The 24,379-nt window shown below is 39.4% G+C and overlaps 1 protein-coding gene across 2 annotated transcripts in view; it reads right to left on the reverse strand.

The window, feature by feature from the left end:
• The window catches only part of Cpr (Cytochrome P450 reductase), a 136,072-nt gene that overhangs the window by 95,632 nt on the left and 16,061 nt on the right, over positions 1-24,379 (reverse strand). The window contains exon 1 of one of the 2 annotated variants that reach the window (XM_083125703.1): positions 14,339-14,455. The exons of the other annotated variant lie outside the window; for it this stretch is intronic. The gene's annotated coding sequence lies outside the window, so the exon portion shown is untranslated. Of the gene's footprint in view, positions 1-14,338; positions 14,456-24,379 lie in introns of those variants that run through there. 2 annotated transcript variants of the gene reach the window in all.

Genomic DNA, 24,379 nt, shown 5'->3' on the forward strand with positions numbered 1-24,379 from the left:
GTAGATATCAGTAACACTTTTCATGAAAGTACATAATCTTGTAATCATTCAATGGTGTTTATTAGGCTCTAAGAAAGAAAGAAGGAAACAAAATATATGTACTGCTGGAGTGAAGTTCATACGAAATGAAATGTAATATATAATTATAAAAGACAATTACATTTCTCTCGATTTAAATTCAATATAATTTTTATGGGCAAAAAATAGCAAGCATTTTGTGTAGAAAAATATACAAAATTCTAATCATTTTAAACCATAAATAGTGTCATAAATATGGTAGCTGATATTTTGCAAACTATCATTTAAAAAAATGCCAAAATTCAGCTACAAAGACTATAAAAATATTTAAAGTTACAATTATATAGTACATCCAGAATGTCTTTCACTGGAAGAAAAGTTACTGAAATTACACTCAACAAACATTTCCATAGTGGGTTCATAGTATCAGAAAGAGAAAAATGGATATTTACATGTATTTTTTAAATTTGTTTAAATCAAACTGTTCAAACATTTTACAAGGCCGTTTACTAGAAAAAGTCTTTCTATAAACATTTTTCTACTCGTATATGTATGGTGCCAAATACCATACAAGCAATTTTAAGCGCATTTAAAAAAAAAAAGATTTAAATAAAAAACATCAAAAATGTTTTTTTAAAAAATAAAAATCATTATTTTTATTTACCCTGCTACCAGGTAACACCGCAATATCTTTCCATCAATTAACAAAATGTCTGGTAAATCTAGCCTTGCGCCATCCACGCTGCTGCAACCTTGAATCCTCACACTCTTCACACCCAGAACACACGCTACCTTGTGTTACGTCAACCATCTCCTCCTCCTTTCTCTCACTTGAATATAGAAAATCATGCAGACCTTTGTGGCATGAAGTTTCCTGGTAATATGACCTTCAAAGAAGTTTCACATGGGCACTTCGCATCAAGCTTGATGCACCGGTTTTCACTTTTAAAAAAACTCCCTGGCACTACAGACATTTAAGGGTCAAGGCCCCTCAAGCGGCTTTTGATTCACTGGCATTTGGTCAACGTACAGAGAGTCCTGTCACTTACGTTTTCGGAATTCCACTCTGGACTCTTCCTGCTATCTCTTACTATTTAACGCCATGGATCAAGGAAACGACTTTGCCACCCTTACGTCTGAGACATCTGGTGGTGAAACTTCCGAATTACTAGCAACCACCGACGATAGTTTCGCGAGCGGGTCCAACGCAAGTGTGTGGCTTATTCCGCGACTGAATATAGTTCCCTGTTTGATTTGCATTTTCCTCCGTCGCTGAAGTTCTTCCTCTACAATTTACCTGTACTTAGTGCAACACACGAAACGTAGATGTACTTTGGCTGTATGTTATGCATTAGAATAGACAAGATGAGAAAGGTTGTTCTATATTTCGATTTAATTTAGATAAAAAAAAAGATGTAGTTGAATGTTTGCAAAATACTGCAAGGAAGTGTTATGGTGTTCTCTGTGTACAATGTTACCATTTGATTCCTTTCCTAAAATATAAGTTAATTACTCTGTATTTTACTTACAAACAGCGAAATATAGTATACGCTAAAATAAAACTTTCACCCACAAAATACGAAACACGTGCCGACCCTCGTTCAAGCTCCCCTCCCCAAACTTCCGGCACTGTGTAAATTCCTTCCTCGCAGAACATTCAACCAACACCCTCCGACTGCTTTTGTTTTGATTTTGTCCGTCCCCGAGGCAAGGTTGACCACCGAACTGAATGTCTGTAGTGCTAGCCCTTAGCCAGCGACTCAGGTTGGGTTGGAATTTCCTATGTGCGATTGTTTTGGTTTTGGTGATAGCAGGGGTGGAAACTATTCAAGTGGTCAAAATTATTGATTTAATTGAACAAAGTAACAAAAAACTGACCAAATACTGACAAATTACTGAGCACTTACTCACTTATTTATTGTAGCGAACCAGTCTCGTTACAAATTGCATGAGATCCACCTTTATATGAATAAGCTTTCTTAGAATCTAAGTATTGAAAATTGAATTTTTGTATTATAGTTAATATTCAGGATTGAATACACTCTTTATAGTTCTTATTTCCTCCACTCGTCTACGCCACTTTTCAGGCCGCCTCGATAGCGTAGGGGAGAACGTTGTGGGATTGTGATCAAGGGCTCGGAAACTCCACTACTCCAGTTCCGATTTGCCTATCTGAGCAACTAGTGAACCAAAAACTTCCGTCACTTTCCACGGCAAGGATAAATGGTGATCCGATGATACAGGGAATAGAACAAATGCACTAAAATATGTAAACCATGGCCATAATTCGAACCTAGAGCCTTTAGAACAGAAGTCAGTTAGTTCTGCGCCACCGAGGTAGCAGCTTTGGAATAATAAACTCCATGGTGAAAATTTCGTCTGAGGTTCAATACCTACCGAATGGCTTAATCTTTGGAGTACACCTGCTCAGCGCAACGAGTCCAATTGTTTTTATCGTGCCGACCTTCGTCGCCGAATGGTTGACACAGCGCGCTACGACGACAGGGTTCCCGGGTTCGAATCCAGGCTTGGTTATGGGCTTCCATGTGAGCGTCGTTTCATCAATTTCATAATATCATATCACTTGTTCTCATCTTCGAGATTAGCCGAAAGTGGCAGAAAAACGAAGAAATATAAACAAAATAAATAAATCTATCAAACCAATTGTTGCTGTTATTTGGCTTTCCAGGCGAAGCTTAATTGGCTTTCCTTTTCAATGAACTCGCCATTATCCTCACGATGCTTGGCCAACACCAGACAGTTCACACCGAAAGCAACATTTGGCTACCTGGGACTGCATATGAATTAATAATTCATTTCGTAATATTGGTATGAATATTATAAATTCGCTCACACATAAAAGATCGTTATTAAAAATCGTAATTAAAATTATGTTTCAATCTGAAAAAAATTGACATAAACATATATTAAAGGCCCACATAAATACAACGTCAAGGCAAAAGCAAAATATCTCACCAGGAAATAATGTTCTTTTTGCGAACAACAGAATAAATTACGGTATTTCAAGAACCAAGAACAGTAAAATAATACTAATAATATTAAATAATACAACCTCAGGAAGTGGAATATATCTGACTTCACTGATTCACTCATTCTGTCGTTTATGTAACGAGTAGCTACTTTCCTACTTTTTGTTTACAAGACGGTTCGCGAATAGGAACTCGGATCTTTCCAATGTCTCTGATAGTTTCGCCTGAGAGTCAACCTCCGTGGCAGAGTGGTTAGAACAGCGCGCTACGGCGACAGGGGTTCAGTGACGACGCCAGGGGAGGGGGGCAGATGTCCCCTGGCACCTCGCTCCCTAACCCCCAACTGAAGTTAATGAAATATCGAATAATAAGATAGTTCATTTCTAAGAGTATGACAATTTTCACAGTTTTCGAAGTGGTGTATTCTGTATGCTCTCACTTTTCCTGCTTATAATACCAACACCACTATAACAAAAAGTAATTTTGTTTTAGTATATATATATATGTGTGTGTGACTTTCGTTCAAGATTCCAGCGCCGACCTGGGCATAGGTGATATTCATTTATGTCCTGTAATTTTCGCAAATAATCTCAGTTTTAAGAACTGGAAAAAGTGTTGAATTGTTGCAATCTATAAGGGGTGGTCACGGACTTTTGACTCACCCTGTATATTGCAATATGTATACTTTATATATGTTTCTTCATTGAAATTCGTCCTACAGGACAACTTCAGTTAGCCAACTTAACGTATAGGGTGTGTCTTACTGAGTTTATGTTTGCGTAGCGCAACTGTAAGTGTTGCAAAACTTACCTCAAGTTCTCCAAAAATTAACTTTTCCCCAAATTTTCTTATTTTCTTCTTCTTCTTCCACAAATTGGGCGTGATGGAACCTAAATGGACTTCGTTGGAATCTGAGTTCCATAAGCTTCCCAACGAGGTATCATTTGTGATTCTGGGATGATAGCCCCGTCTAGTTGGCTGCACGTTTTGACTCGCTTTGACTCTCTTTGCACCGAAGCATCTATTTGGTTGACCGGTGCAACACCGAGTCCTCTAGTTCGTTGATTTCGACTCAAGTAGTATATTAGGTGTCTGCACCGTCTGCAGTACCTTCCGGACCGGTGCAAGTGTGGTGTATGGTGACGTGGTGTGTGCTAACTAATCAAATGACCATTTAAAGAAGCAGACAGGCATTTGTTGAATCTTTTGAACTTGAACACCGCTTTCCGTCTAGTTGGTTGAACGCAAGACTTGTAGTAGTCTTGGGTTGAACGTTATTTCCTTGCACCACCCTGACACTGGATACACCTGCACTGCACCGAGTGTTAAAAAGTGCAGCCAAGTAGACGGGGCTAATTAGTAGAGAGGCACAAAGGCCGCCAACATGAAGCTCTGCAATTTCCTTCAAATTTTGGCCGGGGTCTAAAGGTTGATACTATAACTGGCATTAATTCTAAATCTGAGGGTGCAGGACAAAAACCAAGTTCAGATTCGTCTTCAGCAGCTCGAAAAAAAAATCACTGTCGACCAGTGTTATCATTCATCCTCGTTGTCGCGATTAGTCAAAAGTGGCGTAGAAGCGACGTTAAATAAGAAAAAATAGAGTTTCGTCTGAATAAGAAAATTCTCAAAAGTATTTCTTTTTTAATCACTGTCAATACAAGTAATTGTGGAACAACTTCTACTTCATCAAATTCTTCTAACGTTGGCGCCTTTCCTTTCCCGTATAATCAAGGGTTCCGGGTTCGGATTTGGTGAGATGTAAAAGTGGATGTAAAAGAAAAACAGTTGTTTCATCCTTGCATTTGTCTTGGAATCTTGTGTCTACCCATAATATTCTCAATATTACATCCTGTCGTATCTTTACGGCATATTTTGTGACCCTCCCAGGAAAATTGTATGCATCCACCTATGCTTGCAGTCAGTCTATTTCGTATCTCGTTTGTCTACAATTATTTTTGTAGGATACCGTACATAAGCAGTACGGATTTCGTGAGAATACGTAAACTATCATTTGTGAAATTATTCAAGGGAAGCATCTAGGTGAAAGAAAATACTTTTACACAATAATAGAATATGCAGCTTATCGTGCAATCAAAACAATAATTATTCGCACATTTTGTAGAAACCCTTTCCCAATGGAAAGACGTAACGGTTTCCAAAAAGAGGAAATGTTTCTGGTTGTATCGCCTAATCACTGGGATCTGTTGTATCGTAAATAAACACACCGTTGTGTCATTCCGAAAAGTTGACCTTGACCACTCTCAAGTGAAGTGACAAACATTTGGAGCTCGCTCCTACCGAGGGACGGAAGAACCATAGCGGTATCCCTCCCTCAGGCAATTTCTAGGCTTCAGACCAGCAAGGTTTTCTACGACCCATGAATTTGCGGACAAAATTGTTCGCGTGACGACTGCGCAGTTTTAAATTATCTACATTACAGGAAGTAATATAAATACATATTTACATTTATCTATATTGTTTTTGTTATTCTCGCCAAATTTTCAAGTTAATTGCTCGGCTCGTCTTTCTTTTCCCTGACCTGATAGAGACAATCTTCTCAATTTTTTGGCGATTGTGTTGGTTGACAGCACTCGACGAACGTGAAGCTGCCCAACGCAAATATCCCTCCGCCTCCTGGAAGTTCCAGGAGTAATGGTAGGTGGCAGCACAATATGCTGCGAAAAAAATACGCTGCAGACTTCGAATATTATAGTAATTGCATAATAATACGCAAAGTTCCCAGTGACAAGTATACATCAATCGCAGCATAAATGTTTCCTCTAGTGAACTATTATGTTGGATTTATAATATTCTTCTTGTGAAATAAGAAAATTAAGTGGAAAGGCATGTCAGCTGCATTTTGTCAGTTTTTATTATTTTGCTCTCAATATAATTATAAAATTTATGCTTCGAAGTATTAGAACACAGGGGACGGTTACGAAGAACAAGGCCCTACAAGCAGATGGTCGAAGTTCCATTTCAGAGCAACGCAATTATGGTAACAATTTACCATGTAAATGAATGGGACGAATTTTCAAGATGGCGGCCGTAGTCCATCCCGTTAACCTAAAACCTTTAGATTTAAACCGGAACCGTTTGCACCAAACGCGAGAGCGCTATGCCGCAACCCCATTTGGCACAATTCATTCGGAATTACATTGCTGTATGAAAGGGCGCCCGCAGGGAGGGGCATGGGGGACACTTGCCCCTCCTGCGATTTCGGGAAAGAGTTAATGTAATTCAAATGGTGAAATTGTAGACATATTTTATAACAAAAAGTATTGTTTTCTGTGACTTATAGGCCGTAAGTTATAGCAACTATTATTATTATTATTATTTGAAGTAGGGTTACATTTAAGCTTACACTCTATTTTACAGTTAGACAATTATCTAACTATAAAAAACAGCTTTTTGTCAGTATACAGTTATGCAAATTGTATATACGTAGATATAGAGAATATGGAAATTACAAATGTACGTAATTTTTAAAAAACAAGTAGTAGTAGTACTTGTAATAATAATAACAAAAGTAATACCAACAATGTAAGTAGTAATAACAATAATAATAGTTTATTTAAAGTACTGAGAACAGTTTAAAAAAATCTTATACAGCACTATGTCACAAAGGGTAATATCAAAGGATTAACTCAATGTTTTTTACCCAAATCACATCCTATACCTAAATATTATATTTTAAGGAAAGTCATAATTGAAATCATCTATTAACATTTTTATAAATTCACCACCACTTTACAATTTTACTGATAATGAAATTTCTTGTTTTATATTTTGGAACGTTATATACTACTGTATTTATAAAGTATTCACTATCAATCCTATTTGACAAAATGTTTTGTATCAATACCTTAATTTTATCTTTCCTTCGTGAACTCAAGGTTGTTAATATAGAAATAATAATAATAAAAGATCCTATGACCCAGTACCCTCATAAAAAATCCTGCGTGCGCCCTTGGCCGTATGTGCATGGAATAGAATTGCACGCCAATTAAATCGTACATAAATATTTCAAAATCCATTGCAATTTATTAAATTTTGTACTTATCTGAATTATTTTTTTTCACTGTAAAAAAGAAAAATGGAACGCTTTCTGGAAAATTCCTTGACAAAAAATAATCACGAAAATATGATAATTTGTGTGAAATGTACTCAAATACGTCCGAAACAATATTTATGTAATTTTACAACACCTTTCGATACTTTCAGGACAAATATGAACCCACGTTTTGTCCAAAAGAGGTCAAAAGTCATTTCTAGAATTTTTTGCAAGTGTTCATTGTTTAATAGCGCATATATAATTAATACAAAAACGTTAATTGAACCAATGCGATATGTTCAGAGCCGTTAAACTTTTCCCTTAAATACATGCTTGCGTCAAGAGACAGTTAAACCACAGAAAAATCTTTAGGGACTGGCCCTACAGTTTAGCTTTGGATCCGGACCACTGTGAATAAGAACATTCTTGGGATTATTAATAATCCCAGCCGCATTTTGATTAATACAATCGCGGACCTCTATATTATATAACATAATATTAGTAAAATTACACGAAGAATTTATGGCTCCACGTGTGATTGAACCCCGTATTTCTTAATTACAGTCCAATAGAAGTCATTATACTTCATGCAACGTTAATACAGAGGTAATTGGTATAAGCTGAGAAATTCGTAAAAGGTTGATTGACTGAATTGAAAAATCTGGGTGCGTCAACACTTGGGACTACTTTGCACCCGTCACATTATACGGGGCCCAGCCCCTTATCATGAATTAATACACGTGTCTGAGGGCTGATATATTATTACCTGGATTAAAAGCTGGCATATACAAGGGCAAAACCCAAACAGCACACACACAGCCCTACAAAGGATTATAAGGGCCGAAAGTCCAGTCGCCAGAGCCTCGTTCGTCTGCAAAATGCAGTCCAGGGTGTACTACATGCAAGCAGTGACATGAACTGAAGTCAGTCAGATTTATTTTCTTTTTTTGTGGACGTTTGAAGAAAGAACTAAGAAAGAAAGTAAAGAGGTGTTTCGCGTGGAGTGTAGCGTTCTAGGGCACAAGAACCTGGTAGCTAGGAAGTAGGTTTAGATGTGTGGCTATGGCAAAGAATGGAGCTTGAGAAATGGACAAAGTGAGAAATAAAACTGTGTTTGAAAGAGTTAGTGGAAGTTATCAAAGAAAATAAAAATAAATTGGCTGAGACAGTGACTAAGAAGGGACTGCCTGCTGAAAGAAACATTTGAGGAAGGGTTAACGATGAAAAAGTCCTTGGGAGAAGATCAGACGAGATTAGATTAAGTGGATCCTAAGCTACGAAGCGTTAAGGTGCAGGATCAGAAAACCTAAAGCTGCAGAGAAAAACATGTCCACTGGGCAAAGAACAATGACGAATGAAATCTTCCTATGACTGATGAATTGTAAATTTCAGAATTCTTTTGTATAACAAAAGAAAATGCGAAAACAAAACTTGGAGATGGAAATACTTAGCCTATACCACACGGATAAACAGGGCCAACGAATTCAATCTATTACAATACTAATCAACAAAATTGGAAAAACAGGCCACTGGTGTGGTTGTCCCAACCATGTCAACTATTGATATGATCTCCAGATATCTTGTGTGTGTGTAAAAGCCAGGCTCGTTATTCCATGATCAACAATTTCTCTCATAAGGACATTCCCAGACATATCCTAAGCGTCAATAGAACTATTTTCTTCAGTTAGTAAATACAATATTTTAACATGTTCTCATATATCTAGCGTTGTCCTATTACTAACACGGGGTCAACATGCTCTTCCCTCGCTTCCCGGGCGCACGTACGATAAAAGTAAAACGTTCGACAAAGTTTAGACAGATTCGGGACTTGACCAAGACTTGAAGAAGTGACATACGAATGAAGAGAAGTGTGTTCCTTCGTTGTTTGATTTAATGAACGTCACTTATTTCTGTTCTTAAAACTTACCACGAGGGGTTCATTCACGGACGCTTCTGGGTTGAACTACCACACTGACTGTCAATGGCATTGCAACCCAGAATTGTGTGCGACAGCAACACATAGGAGGAAGCGTCCATATACCTCGCTAGATACCATCTCAGCATTCGACTGAGATGATTTGGGAGGAGGCTGGTCCTGGAATTTAAACCTTCGACCTTCAACTCTTAAATCCTGACAAACGTAGAAATCACCATTGAAAATATGCTATCAAAATACACTTATTGCCACAGGAAACCTAGTATTTCAGAATCTAGGTGTCCGATCTATATTGCTGGGACTGTACTGTCACGGTATCTAGTGACATGTAAACGCAGTTCGATATAAATTATTTTTTGTTTATTGATTCATTTTATGCACAAACATGAAAGTGTGAGGTTTGATCTTATTTTGTGAATAAACTTGTATCCGAGCCAGACGTCGGAAGCTGGGGACGGGTTTTTCTTGAGTGACAGCCGCCGCTTAGAACAGGACATATTTGCACCAACGCGGAGATAAGGAAAGATTATTTTCGTCGCTACCAGGCCTGAGTCGCAGCGGGCGGGCTAACCCATGTTCACGGATGACCAGGAAAACCAGCTTGAGCTCAAGCCTGCAAGGATCCAGGACGCGTCGCCGACCGCGCCTTTCAAGACAATGGAGAGAGGTCATTTCCATCCCTCTGAAACAGAAGCCAAGCCACTAGAGCGTCCCGTTCAACGGAAGAATTCGAATCTCTTATATATAGGCTGTACTATGATTCCAGACACAGTTTTTACCCGGATTTCATAGAGAGAGCATCTCCGCGCTACACTCTCGCGTGATCATTGTTTTGTGTCCGTGAACTTTGTTTCCTTACGTACCGTGAGCGAATCGCAGATAGAGAGGTACCAGTGTGCGCCTTATTTTGGTGAAGATTACGCGGTGATTTGTTTTTGCCAAGCGCTAACTACATAATCATGGGCGGCTAAAGGAGATTGAGAAGGGAGTCTGTCGACTTCCCTGACCCCGCAACGATGCATCGCCATCTTCCGATGAAGCCAGTCAGCCAACGCCAAAGACGACATCAAAGCCAAACACTGCCCAAAGCCCGAAGGACGTCTCCAGATCGACGTTTCCAAACGAAGCCCGGCACCAGAGAGAGATGATGGCAGATCGACGTCCAATTGATGCCCGACACTGGAGAGATTCCTGACCGGCGCGTGACCACGTACATCCGACGCTAGTGGCAAGAGGAACGCCCGAAGTACTAAGGAGGTGCAAGTACACCAGATCGTCGCAATTATTCTTCGTCGCGATCGACCTCGGAGGACAATTTCGCCACAAAGGAACCGTGTGCAAGTCCCGCGTCCAAGAGAGATGAATGACCACGCCGTGTAGCAGAGTCTGGTACAGTATACTTCAGAGGGTCTCATGTACATGTAAACGTGCGTCGTTAGTATCAACACCGTACAGTTAACGCCGAAGTCTCACTTATTTGCAAAGTTACTCAGGAAAACCCAAACCTAACTTCCGCGTCTAAAAATTGTTTTGGTATTGTTATAAAAAAGGGTAATTTCATGTTCAGATGTTCAAATTTAATTGTCTGCATTCAGGGTTAGAAGCTCCATTTCATTTCTTTAATATTTAGTGTAAATTGTCAAAGTGTGCTCCATTTCTTGTGTAACCGACCGCCCCGTCGCGCCATTTAATTTGTCAATAGTTGACTGATGAGTCCTTTTAATTGTGGAAAGCGTAGTTGTTTTTATTGCAAGGTCGTGTGCGTGAAATAGTATTATTTGTTGCATAGTGGTTTTTAAGGTAACTTTTGCTCGCGCCGACGATTGATTAGTGTATTCCGGCAGCTGGAGCCAATTAAGTTTTTGCATCACTATGTAATTGAGTAGTTGTTCTCAGTGGACGAGAGAGGCTTGTGTGTAATACCCCCGTCCGAGAAACTTGTATAAAGTCGTGCTTACGACTCGATGCGTACGAAAGATTTAACCACGCCGACCCAATTGTCTTAGTTAACCGCTTTCCGAGGGCTGGCACTTAAGTTAATTTAAAAGAGCACAGGAGCTGGCAGACAAATGCCCTAAATTCACATAAAGGTTTGAAAAATTAAAAGGAATGATATGTTAATGAGATCCATGATTTGTATCCATACTTCGCATGTAAAAATACCTCATGTGTGTGAAAGAGAGATAGAGTGAATGTTGTGAGAGTGAGGAGGCTTTGTAAACAGTTGTTGATTGCAATATTTTTTTGTTGTTACAATATATATTCACTTTTTACCGTTCGTCAGTGTTGTTATTTGACGTTTTTCAGGTACCGGATATTATGCTATTAGTGTTTTATGATTGTTCGAATCTACATATCAAAGGTAAACAAAACAGTGTAACTTTCCAAGGTATTAATCTCCGCCTCGCAATAGTATGACAAGAAACGACCGTCTCAGTACCGAACTTGATAACTGGACCGTGAGTCACGACCGGTTTCCCGTACACATAACGACGTTTGGCCCCGTGCCGGGGTATGATTGACACGTCATTTCGGGGACCGTGAGTGCACACGTTACAGTACCTGGTATGTTGTGTGAACTGTTCACGTCGACGTCGATTGTAATTCCATTTCACGCACTGAGTTGACATACCTTTCCTACCCCTGAACGGACTTGTTGATACTTTTTTCTGGTGCATTAATATTAAATAAGTCTGTGGAAATCATTGAGGGGGACCGAGGGTTTGAATATCTCAACAGTCTCCTCCACAAATACCTTCCATTTCCTTCGAGGGGCATCAGATAACCTCATGTTCCATGCATAAGCATCACCAATTTCGAATCAAGAGACCGAACGACCGTCCGACCAGGAAAACAGTTCACCAACAAGCAAAACACTGGCACGTTCGAACTTTGGTGGCACCACGTGCTTGATTTAATGTACTAAGCGGTAATAATGAAATGGGAAGAAAATACTATTATTATTATTATACTCCATGCGCATCTAAATATCAGAGAGAGAGAGAGAGATGGTTTGCCATGGGCACAAATTGTTGAATCTTTATTCTCTTATATGGGGATTCGAAAAGTTCTTCAGAAGCTTATATTACACAGCACAGCACCAATAAATGAACTAACTTTAGCTCTATCACTTCCTGGTTTCACAATTTGAATTGCACCATTCATTGTATTAGCTATTGTATTGTGTTGTACAATCACTACACCAAGCTTTGTATTATAAATAGGGTTCGAAATTTGATGACGAAACATTTTTTTCTGAGGCTTGAAAACAATGCTAAACTTCATATCTGTCAGTTTCTCTTCAGTTGGAACCACAAAACATTATTTTTAATTCGCATTTTTAAAATATTTTTCTCCTCCCTTCTTGTTTCGTGAATTTTAAATGCATTTGCTAGCATAACGCACATATCACATTCCTGACATGGTCCTTTTAGCAAGTTCGCCATTAATAAAAAATACGGTCAATGGGAACTACAATATTATTTTAACTGAAATGTCTGGCAGTGCATTAAATAATATATTGCGTTATTTTTTCCCTCCAGCAAACCTAAAATACTTTGAGGTTCCCTTGGTGGCCTCTATTATCGCATAGTCACAATATTTAAAAGAACATAATCTGATGTACTCGAAACACAACCGTATTTTCAGTTGCTGGCCACTACTGTATCTTGGAAGGTTTACTCTCAAAGAAGATGAACGACACAGATAAACCTTGCGGTGTGTTTACGTAACCTTGAAGTGAGAATAAAGAAAACTACATTAGCAGATAATTGCTTTATTACTTTGTTTCAGTAGTTTAAACCACCAAACAACTGGTTTATGGTTTATATCGAATTATTCAACTAATCTCTTGTAATTGGGGCCTCCCCGATGGCGCAGTGGTAGCGTCGTCGCCTTGTAATCAAGGGGTCAAGGTTCGATACACGGTGCAGGGACATAGTGGTTCGAATGCCACTTTGAACTGTAGGCCCAGTCCCGATTAGCTTGACTGTGCATAAAATGGACTTAAAACCCCAAATGAATCAATCAATCTCTTGTAATTTATGAAAAATCTAGCCTTCATTATCACAGCGAAAATTATTTTTACGTCATCAACTTCCGACTTCTAATTATAACCTTCCGATAAGCAGCGTGTTTCTCTAACACTTGCCACATGAACCAAATGGTGGATTTTGATGGTGGTCGTCAAATTAGTGGGATCCATGAGTATTACCGTGCAAAAACTGTCCATCACCATGTGTCAAATAAGAGCTTCAATTAAAATAAAACTCAAAACGAGCTGTTGACAACTTCTGCACCAGCATACATAAAAACCCATCGCTTAAAAACCATGGATGGAAGAGAAAAATTCATTAAAATAGTCATGGACAATTTGCTGAGCAATACTTATGGATGCCACTGTACTTGGATCTTTCCTTAGTGGTTTCAGTAGTTGGTTAGCTCATCGCATTTGTAGTAAACGACACGACCGTCATAGGTTCCATCCCCACCACCGGAAAAAAAGTAGACCAACTGTCACTAACATTCAGCGGTAATAAAAATCTGTCCTAACAAAATACAGGGTGCCTGAAATGTCCTGCACCTACACCAATCCGTAAAATTACCCGTTTCGTGAAGATGCGTGATATGATCTTTATCAGGATCGATGTCGAAAGACAAGCCACAGTCTCAGATTATGTTCCTCATGTGCTCAGCAACCTGTGATTTCGCTCACAGACCTCTGTGGAACTCGTGTACAAATACTGTTATTTGGGTAATGGTGTGGAACTTTTAGGATACTTTGTGCATTTCTAATAAATAGCTTTCTTCTTTGAGTAATTGTGTAACAACAAACACAGAAGAGAAAAAAGTAAAAATTATGGTGTTTCAAACTATGCAGGACTATTTACGGGACGGTCCAAAAGTATGGAGACACCCGGATAAACGTTGAATGACATACTGTTCCGCAAAACCAACCCTGTAGGTTTGTAATAGGGGTGAAAATGTTATAGGGCATACGACGATGACGGTCGCCATCTTGAATTCAACTTCAAAATCTTAAATGGAAACCATAGCTTCTGACACCGCAATTCAAAAGGAAATTTTCTCACGACTTCAACGAGCTCTCCTGCATATTATCCGAAGCATCAGTACCATGTGCCAGGTTATTTTCACTACTGGTTTACCCCCACACACCAAAATTTCCTCAACACACCCTATTTTTTTCCAAAGCTCCAATTTATGGCCATTTTGGCTCGACACCCCCACCCCCTTCTTTGGAAGAAAATTCTGGATATTCCCCTGATCACTAAGTTGCTATACAATGACTACTTTGTGCAAATTTTCAAATATAAATACCTTTTTATCAGCCAACAACTTTCTACATCGACCGACACGAGAGGAACTACAGTTGGAAAACAAACTGAACTAGTCCTTCCGTTGTCATCTGAGAGATTAGATCTGCAGGAACACTCCCCATTAGGCTGACCCTCAGACTTGTGACCCAGGAGCGCCTGCACCGTTACTTCATTCTATCTGCCGCGTTCCACTTCGCCGCCTTATCACTGACGTCACTGCGTTGACATTACATTTTCACCCGTGGCACCAATCCCACTGTATGGACGCTACGTAATACTGGCAAATTGGCAAAAACACACTTTCGGTATCTTCCCTTTTCCCGCTCCATATACTTATTTTTAGCTAGACCTAACGCACCCTGAATTTTGCTGTCAACGTCAACTTGTCAGCAAAGTCACGAGCTCCACACGAACAATCTTCCAGCAGGTGTTCACCAGGGAACTAAGTCTCTAGCTTTCTTAAACCCGAAGATTTATGGCTGCAGCAACACAAGCCTTCCATCCGTCCCTATCCTGGGCAAGATCAATCCACTCTTTTCCATCCTTACCGATTTCCTTTAGGTCCATCTCAACGATATCCCTCCATCTTCGTCTTGGTCTTCCTACTGGTCTCTTACCATCAGGTTTCCCAACGAGAATCCTGTAAACTGTTCTTTCCTCTCGCATTCGTGCCACATGATCTGCGCCTAAGTCTTCTTGATTTCATTATTCTAATATTATCCGGACAGAAATACAAATTGTGCAATTCTAAGTTATGTAACCTCTCCACTCAGCTGTCTCCTCATCCCTTTTAGGTCCAAATATTTTTCTAATGATTTTATTTTCAAATACTATTAATTTATTTTCCTCTTTTAATGTAAGGGACCAAGTTTCACAGCCATATAATACTACAGGCAAAATTACTGTTTTGTATATTTTAACTTTTAAACACACTCAAAAAAGTTTTGCATCATGACGGAAAATGACAAAATATATATGAAGCACAAGGTTTATTGACAATGACAGTGGGAATACAAAAGAAAAGATGAAGAACAAGACATGTTGAATGAAAAGGGAACAAAAAACGTACAATTTTCTCAAAAATGTGTTTAAAACGAAAATGGCACAATTCATGATGGGAGGCGAAAAAACAAAGAACTCTCACAAGAAGACTTCGTCATAGCGGATTCACCAGAAACATTGTCTACCACCTGGTGTGTCCTCCCCTGGCTGCAAGAAGGTCTTGAACACGCTGTGGCATACTGAGGATGAGACGATCAAGCTGATCTTGCGGTAAGCGATCCCATTCGTCCTGTGCCGCAAGAAGAACTTCACGAAGATTAGTGGGAGCCATAGGACGGTTTGCAATAGCATTTTTTTAGCATTGCCCATGCATGTTCGATGCAATTCATGTCGGGACTTTGCGCTGGCCAGAGCATGCGACGGATATTCGCCGCCTGCAGATAATCGTGCAAAATCTGTGCGCGGTGTGGACGGGCATTTTCATCCACCAAGACAAATTCGTCACCAATTTCCTAATGAAATGGTTCCACAGTCGTCTGGAGAATGTCCCTGACATAACGAACAGCTGTTTGTGTCCTTCTAATTGTAATTAGGGGCGTTCGACGTCCGAGCATGATCCCTGCCCACACCATGATTCCTCCTCCTTGGTATGGATGGACCCCCTGGACACCACGAAGCCCCTCTTGCAGTCCAGGGCCTTGCCACAACCGTCCTCTTCGTGAATCTGGCCTTAGACAGAGCCTACATTCATCGGCGAAGAGCACATGAGCCCAATGGTCGGGTCCCCAATTTCGATGTGCACGGGCCCAATGCACACGGTCGCGCCGATGTCGTGGCAATAGGTACTGGCACCGGAGAGGTCTTCTGGAAGGTAAACCACTTCCTCGGAGTGTGTTACAGACAGTTTGGTTTGACACACGCACAGCAGAGGCTGCCTGGAGGGCATGAGTGATGTTCCTTGCCGTCATGGTATTCTGTCGCCGAGCTGAGAGTCGTACATAGCGGTCTTGTGCTGGTGTTGTGACCCGTGGACGACCTGTCCGTTGACGATCTGCTACTGTTCCTGTGTCTGTATACCGCCTCCAGGTCCTACAGACATCGCTTTGCGCCACTACAACAGCCCTAGCTAAAACCCGTTGTGACATGCCAGTCTGCAGTAGCGTGATGATCCTGGCCCGATCAAACTGCACTATCGTACGCCTAGGCATGTCTTGAACACTGCTGCACTCTCTCGCCTTCGCTAACTGGACACAAGGAACACCTAACTAACCTTCGCTGACTACCGTGGTGCTACGCTCGAACACACGCATGCGCTTGTCGACTCCGGTAGTCGTCTGTGGTGATTGATATTGCACGTCGACCGCGTTATTTCGCACAATGAGCTCTGATTCATCGTTTCTTGTCCGCTTAGGCATGTTGCGGACGATATTTTCATCACTCCTCGGGTGATCCAAAACTTTTTTGACTGTGTTTAGTTTCTTAGAAATCAAACGAGAATACAAAAGTTCATGGAGAAAAGTTAACACGCATTTCCTGAATTAAGCCTGCTCTTTATTTCCTCTTTAATAACATCATTTTCATTTCTTAGTATTACTCCTAAGTACTTGAATTTGGGAACTGATTCAAACGATAATCAATAATTAGATTTTGATTATTACCTAACACTTGGTTTCGGCCTGTAAGCATGCATATATTTTGTTTTCTCTTTGCTAACTTCCAAACCTACTGTATCTCTTTAGCTGCATTAAAAATACTTTAGCATTATTCTTAATTGTATTTACATCATATGCATACGATAACAACAGTGTCACACAGTTTAATTTTAATCCTTCATTAGTTTAATTTACTTCCTAACGAGTAGACACTCGTTCTACCAAATGAAGTACTTGCTCCTAAAGGTTGAGACAAGACTTCTCTGTTGTATTCATATATTAAAATCAAATTTTCGATGCTGACTTGCACGTCTCTTTACTTTCAGTAAAATCCGAACTTGTTTACAGAATAAGCCACCAGGGTTGATGATTACACTCAACTGATTAAAAGTAGTCAAGCTCTCTTGCTTCCTTACACGGAACAGTGTGAGGTAACTGGACCCTGAGACTCGCTATAGCCTTCGAGTAGATGTAAGCCAAAGACTGTTTAAAGCCCGAATCACACGGAACTGGATTTCCAGTAGGAATGCCCTAGTTGGCGCTGGACTGGCTACCCATTTGCTTGTTTTCGCCTCACACGATACTTGTTATTGTACTTGTCGATACTTTTGTTCCCATAAGACATTGCGCAGAGCACACAATCTGTACAGATGGACCAGCAATTTGAAGAATGTTGTAGCAGAATTACTGCTTTGTGCCTTTATTAAAATTTGAAAAATAAAAGTATGGACTAGAAATTGGCTTGAAAAAATATGGTAATCAATACGTACCGAACAAACTTTTTAATTAACTCGGGTACGCATATTCACATGAGATTCGCAGGATTCATTCACAAAAAATGAAATATTTAATACATTTGTAATAATAAGGATTTTCATTTTCGGCTAATTTGTCACGTACACATCTCGTCGCTTTGCATAAATACCTAAATATTCATGAACTGAACATGAATGAGCTGCACGTCATCTCTTTACTTTCTCTTTATCGAGAAACTAACAAACACAGCCAACACTCGGAAACCACAGACAAAGAACTCTCCTTTGCAAACTCGCACATTATCTTCACATGGCCTAACTTTGCTCTGATTGGCTGTTCCACAGAATCCAGTCGAGAAAAGCCAATAACGATTAGAACATGGCTTATTCCTCAAAACCAGTCAAGCAGGCAGCCAGTTCAGCGACAACTAACTGGATATCCAGTCCACTTTCTGCATGCACAGGCTAATCGGAACTGAGCCAACACTTAGATGTTGGTTTTGATTGATTGAGTTGGCGTTTTATGTCCACTTTATGCACAGTAAAGCTAATCGGGACTGGATCTACGGTTTAAAGTGGGACCCCTTGATTACAAGGCGACGACGCTACCACTGCACCATGGGGAGGCCCTAGTATGATGTTTGATCGTGCCTCCTTCGAGATCGAACCCGGACCCCTGAGTTTACAAGGCCACCGAGTTATAACGATATCGGGAGAGGCACTATAGATGGTACGCGTCCACGTGCCTGTTAGGCCATGCAAAAGGGGCGCACAGATTAGATAACGCAAAAAAAGTAGGAAAACCTTGAAAGTTAGACCAGGCCTCCATTGCCTCCTTGTCGCATCGCACAACTTGCTCAAAAACTCAGCAACAGAAATCATTATTCTTGAAGCCAGGACAGGTTCGGCGGTACAGTGGGATCCATGAGATATTACCGTGCAAATTGCCATTGTACTTGTAATACTCATGGATCCCACTGTGCAGCGAGCAATGAAAATACTTGGAAACATCAAGTCCGCATTTTTCCTCCACGGGTCATAGCGTGCTGCATAATCTTAATCGCAACATCTCAAATGACTGGAGCCACCAAGCCAAAATTCTCTACTCATTCCAACCGTCTACATATCGCGCGCATGCATACCCATTTGCTCCAGAAAAATAGCTAAGTGTTCGATATCAGGGGGGGGGGAATCAAAGCAAAGTATGCCAGGAGCTACATATCTTAAAATCTGATTAGGTGGGCCGCAATTCTCGCAATCAATATTGTGCAACTTTGGGAATAAAATATGACATTTCTGATTTCAGGCAATGTAACGCCGGCTTTACACGATAGCATTTCCTTTAACATTTTTGCTAGCATAAATGCTATGCAAATAATTCCAAAAATGTCATAGCAGATAGTATTTTACACGGAAGCATTTCATGTAACTTTTTGGTTAGCTTTGCGATTACAATGTATAACATACATGGGCGTCCGGAAGGGGCCCCCTCCCCCAGGAAAATGAAAGTCAACTAAAAATTATATATTTGACACATATAATTTCATTTCAGCCACAATAATATGTGTTAATTAATGAACGAACATGATAAATTCAAATTTAAGCAATGTTTTTTGAGGGAACAACATTATTATTGGGGAAAACGTGGCTTTTTGGCTCCCCCTGGAAAAAATCCTGCGGACGTCCATGATAACATATACAGCATGAAAGGCACGTCGAGTTACACCATCTATGCTGAGTGCACGGTGTTTACATTTGAAACAACTAAGATATTCTGTAAACGTTGTAAAATATGTATTTAAGCAGCGCCATCGTTTTATACCTAATAACGTTTTGTACGAAACGATATTCCTCTCGGTTGAATAGTTATCGGCTTTTAAAAATGTGAAGTGATACATTGTTTACATCTCAAGCGGCCGCCATTTTTTCTTCACTCGTGACGTAGAGGTCGCTTCTGATTGGCTACGCTACGAAAAAATGCTTCGGACCGAGCCTATCCTTGAGAAATGCATGGCATCTGAAATGCCTAACATTTATCACTTTACACGGTAGCTTTTTGGTCATGGCATAAATGTTAAGGAAAAGCTTTCGTCTAAAGCTGGCTTATTTCTTAAGAAACAAAGTGACCAAATCTTTACAACTCAATACAATTCTAGATTTCCAAATATTCAATTTTATCGATGTAAATTCACCACACTGTAAAAAATAGCAACAATTATAGACAAGCATAATTTCTTGACACCCTGAATAGCCTCAAGTGCCAAAAAATTAAACTCATTCATTCATTCAAGATGGACCCATTTGTCTACGCCCTACCCTTGTCTGGTCAGTTCCCATTCCATGACATGGAATTCCTGCAAGTCAGTGCCAGAATTAAGATGGCATTGTCTCCCACGCTCCATTGCATATGCGTGGTTCAGTCGGTTGACCAAACGAAACAGTTGGCTTACAATGAATATCTATGACAGGTAGTCTCGTGTGTACTAATCAATGCGCACCTAGCAAGTGGTACATAATTACTTCTCAGTTACAATGCTTTCTTTCTCGTGGCGGTTTGTCTTGTGAAATATTTACATCTGCGACTGGCCTTCATTACTGGCACGGGCCTATTGAATACTAATGGCTCTTCCACCTTGCTCCTTTGCCTACTTCATGCGGCAGGTAGATTTCGTTGCTGCAGATGAGGTCAAGGTGACTTGTGTCTTTGGACATGAAATCTTCGCGTGACTGAGAAGAAAAGTTTTCCCTGAAAGAAAAATGCTTGTGCATCCTCACAATGAGATTGGGATTCCTGCATGGTTTCCTTCGTGTCTAGAATTTCCCAGTTCTACACTGTAGTTACTAATTGTTGATTGATTTGTTGTTTTAAGTCCACTTCATGCACAGAAGGGTAATCGGGACTGGACCTGCAGTTTAAAGTGGAATCCGAATCACAGGAGTATTTGACCGTAATAAATGTGACAGACTTCTACATTCACAAATAACTGATATTAACTTTCTTTCTATGGTACACTTGTTTATAAAATTAACAAGGAACTATTGAGATTAAGAAAGCTGTATCAACGTCGACATATTTTTTTTTAAGTTGTTGATTTCAATTTGTTTTTGTTATATAAGAAGATTGATTTAAAACGCCTTGTGTTAAAAGTTGCAAATGAGTTTGTATCGGACAATTTAAAGTGAAATAATACCTTAAGAAGATAAATTGTGCTCTTCTAATTCTTGCAACGTAACAGTTGGGCTGAAAAGTTCGTAGGCTAACATAGTAAAAAATATTTTTTTGACAAAATTCGATTTTATTATTCAATATAGTTGCCTTTGAGGGCGATACAACGATTATAGCGGTCATACAATTTTTTGATGCCATTTTTATAGTACGATTTCTCTTTAGCCTCAAAATAGGCCTCAGTTTCGGCGATTACCTCTTCATCAGTGCTAAATTTCTTTCCAGCGAGCATTCTTTTAAGGTCTGCAAACAGGAAAAAGTCACTGGGGGCCAGATCTGGAGAATATGGTGGATGGGGAAGCAATTCGTAGTCTAATTCATATAATTTTGCCATCGTTTTCATTGATTTGTGACACGGTGCATTGTCTTGATGAAACAGCACTTTTTTCTTCTTCAAATGGGGCCGTTTTTTTCGTGATTTCATCCTTTAAACGCTCCAACAACGCTATGTAATAATCGCTGTTGATGGTCTGGCCCTTTTTGAGGTAATCGATGAATATAATACCATGCGCATCCCAGAATACTGATGCCATAACCTTGCCAGCCGACTGTTGCGTCTTTCCACGCTTTGGATTCGGTTCATCACGTGCAGTCCACTCGGCTGACTGTCGATTGGACTCTGGAGTGTAGTTATGGAGCCATGTTTCATCCATTGTAATATATCGACGGAAAAATTCGTGTTTATTACGGTTGAATATCGCTAAACATTGCTCCGAATCATCAAAACGTTGTTGCTTTTGATCGATTGTGAGCACGCGCGGCACCCATTTTGCACACAGCTTTCGCATGTTCAAATATTCATGCACAATATGTCCAACACGTTCCTTTGATATTTTTAAAGTCTCAGCTATCTCGATCAACTTCACTTTACGATCATTTAAAATTATTTTGTGGACTTTTGTGATGTTTTCGTCGGTAACAGCCTCTTTGGGGCGTCCACTGCGTGCATCGTCTTCGATGCTCATTTCGCCTCGTTTAAATTTAGCAAACCACTTCTCAACGGTTGATTTTCCTGGTGCAGAGTCCGAATAATGTTTATCAAGCGAAGCCTTGGCTTCAACAGAATTTTTTTTCGCCAAAAAGCAATGCTTTATTAACACACGAAATTCTTTTTTATCCATTTTTTCACAATAACAAAAGCTGCTTCACTCACAATGCTATATCTCGCGAACTAATTATCCGGCAGCTGTGAAATTTATACACGTATCTTTTGAAGGTTAGTACTAAGTAAAAATCACATGGATTTAATTGTAGTAACGCCATCTATGAGTCAGCCTATGAACTTTTCAGCCCAACTGTTAGGTTATATAATATTATGGAAACCCAGTTGAGCGCTGAGGACTTGCAATCTAATTTTCCTTCGCGTACTGTATGGACTATGTATTCAGTGTAGTGTATAGTTGGAAGAAGATATACAACGTATACCGCCGTATACTCTCGACTACAGCGCTGTACATAACGCCAGCAAGTTGTTGACAACCTCTGTATGAAAATCGAATTTCTTAAAAACGCGTGGTATGTGGAAGGAATGAAACGAAGATTAACTTACTTTATGTACAGAAATTTGACAGATTTAATTTAATGTCTTGTGATACACATTCCATTGTTATACACACTGCAAGTACTGTCAGCACTTCGTATGACCACCTTTGGCTCTTTTTGAGCCCACTTTAATTATTGTTTGTTTACAATTCCCTTTCACTCTTTCTTCTAAACTTCAAACCACGTGGTTTGTGAAATTACTCGTTGCTCCGAAGATACAAATAAAGAACACCCTTACAACAATAAGAATTAATATTTCCTTTATTATAACCAGGGCGCGAATTCTGATGACCTAAAAATCTCTGAAAAATGACCTTCAAAATGACAAAAAAAAAATCCTGTAAAATGACCTAAAATCTTTGAAAAATGACCCAAAAATTCGAACAGAACTCCATCTGCTTATTGAAAATAGTACATATATTCCAAGACAAACAATTTAACAATTGCTTCTTCACCTTGGTGTGTTGTACGGACTGTGAATAAGAAACTCGACAATGTTGCATTTCGCGATTTTCAGACAGGCTTTGTTGCACTGGTAGTTAAACACAGAGTAAGTACCGCAAGATAACATTCAGACAAAACAGAAATTGTTGAACTTCTTATGTTTCAGCATGCAATGACAACTTTTTTTTTTAAAAAAAATGACCTAAAAATGACGCAAAATTTTAAGAAAATTAAAAAATGACACCAAAAAATTACATTTCTTCAACCTGAGGAGGGTGTTCAGGATTTCTGTACTAGTTAGCAATATCTACGTTGCACCAATTATTAGATGAAATGTCATCAAAATCCGGGCTCTGGTTATAACCAAACAGAGCATAAATAGTAAGGTAAACAACGTACGTATTGTTCCAGGCATTTTCGCGAATATGCAAAGGATCGTGCTGCCATCTATTGTTGGGACACAGTAAAAGAAAGGATTGTGGGTAACGAAATTATATCGAGGCAGACAAACAGTGTAATCCCATAAAAAGTTATAACGATCGTCGAATATATTTAGTTAGAACCAGTGGCGTACGCAAGGGGGGGGGGTTACGGGGTTTAACCCCCCCCTTGAGCTTGTGAAATATTATGAAAAATGCTGTGGAAAAAAATTTAAATGGCCAATTTACCACAGTCAAAGATCTGGGACAATACTATTACTATCACTACATCTACTACTACTACTAATAACAATAATAATAATAATTTGAATTATTATTTCCATGTAGCATGGAGAAAAGCACAGCATTCCAAGCACACGCGTCTTTCAGAGTGATGCCTTGAAAACAAGCACAAGTTCTTGAAAGTGAAATATGAGGGTAACTATGATTTAAAAGAGAAATAAAATGTTTTGTATTTCAGTTGCAACAATGTTCAATACTCTGGCGTACGCAGTTTTTTTTGGGGGGAGGGGCCGGAATAGTAAATGTGGATAACACATGGCTTCGTTTTGGAGGGCAGGATGCATAATAAAATATTTCGTATTTTTGGAGCTTTTCAGTCTTTTAAAATTGTATTCAAAGACAAAAATGGTAATCAGGACTCACTTTAAAAGAGGTTTCGTATTTACATATTTTGATTTTTTAAAGTTCTTAACGGATTTTTATTTGAAAATTCTGATTTTCTCAAAATTTTGGTAGGAGCTGTAGCATCATCGGTAGAGGCATGCATATTTCATTTTTGACAAAAAGAAAACGAAATTTGAAATAACACATTGCAATGTTAATTTTTAAGGTTTCTGAAAGGTGTGAGGTGCATTTTCCTACCCTGTTTTGTCTCGAAATGATGCGAAATGAACTGCAAAATGCGAAATAGACTCTTAAACACGAAATTTACCGTTTATAGACCGACGCGACACTTTCTGAAGTCTGAAGTATCCTGTG

Source organism: Lepisma saccharinum, chromosome 7 (genome assembly GCF_977018435.1).
Source record: "Lepisma saccharinum chromosome 7, izLepSacc3.1, whole genome shotgun sequence".
Classification (NCBI taxonomy): Eukaryota; Metazoa; Arthropoda; class Insecta; order Zygentoma; family Lepismatidae; genus Lepisma; species Lepisma saccharinum.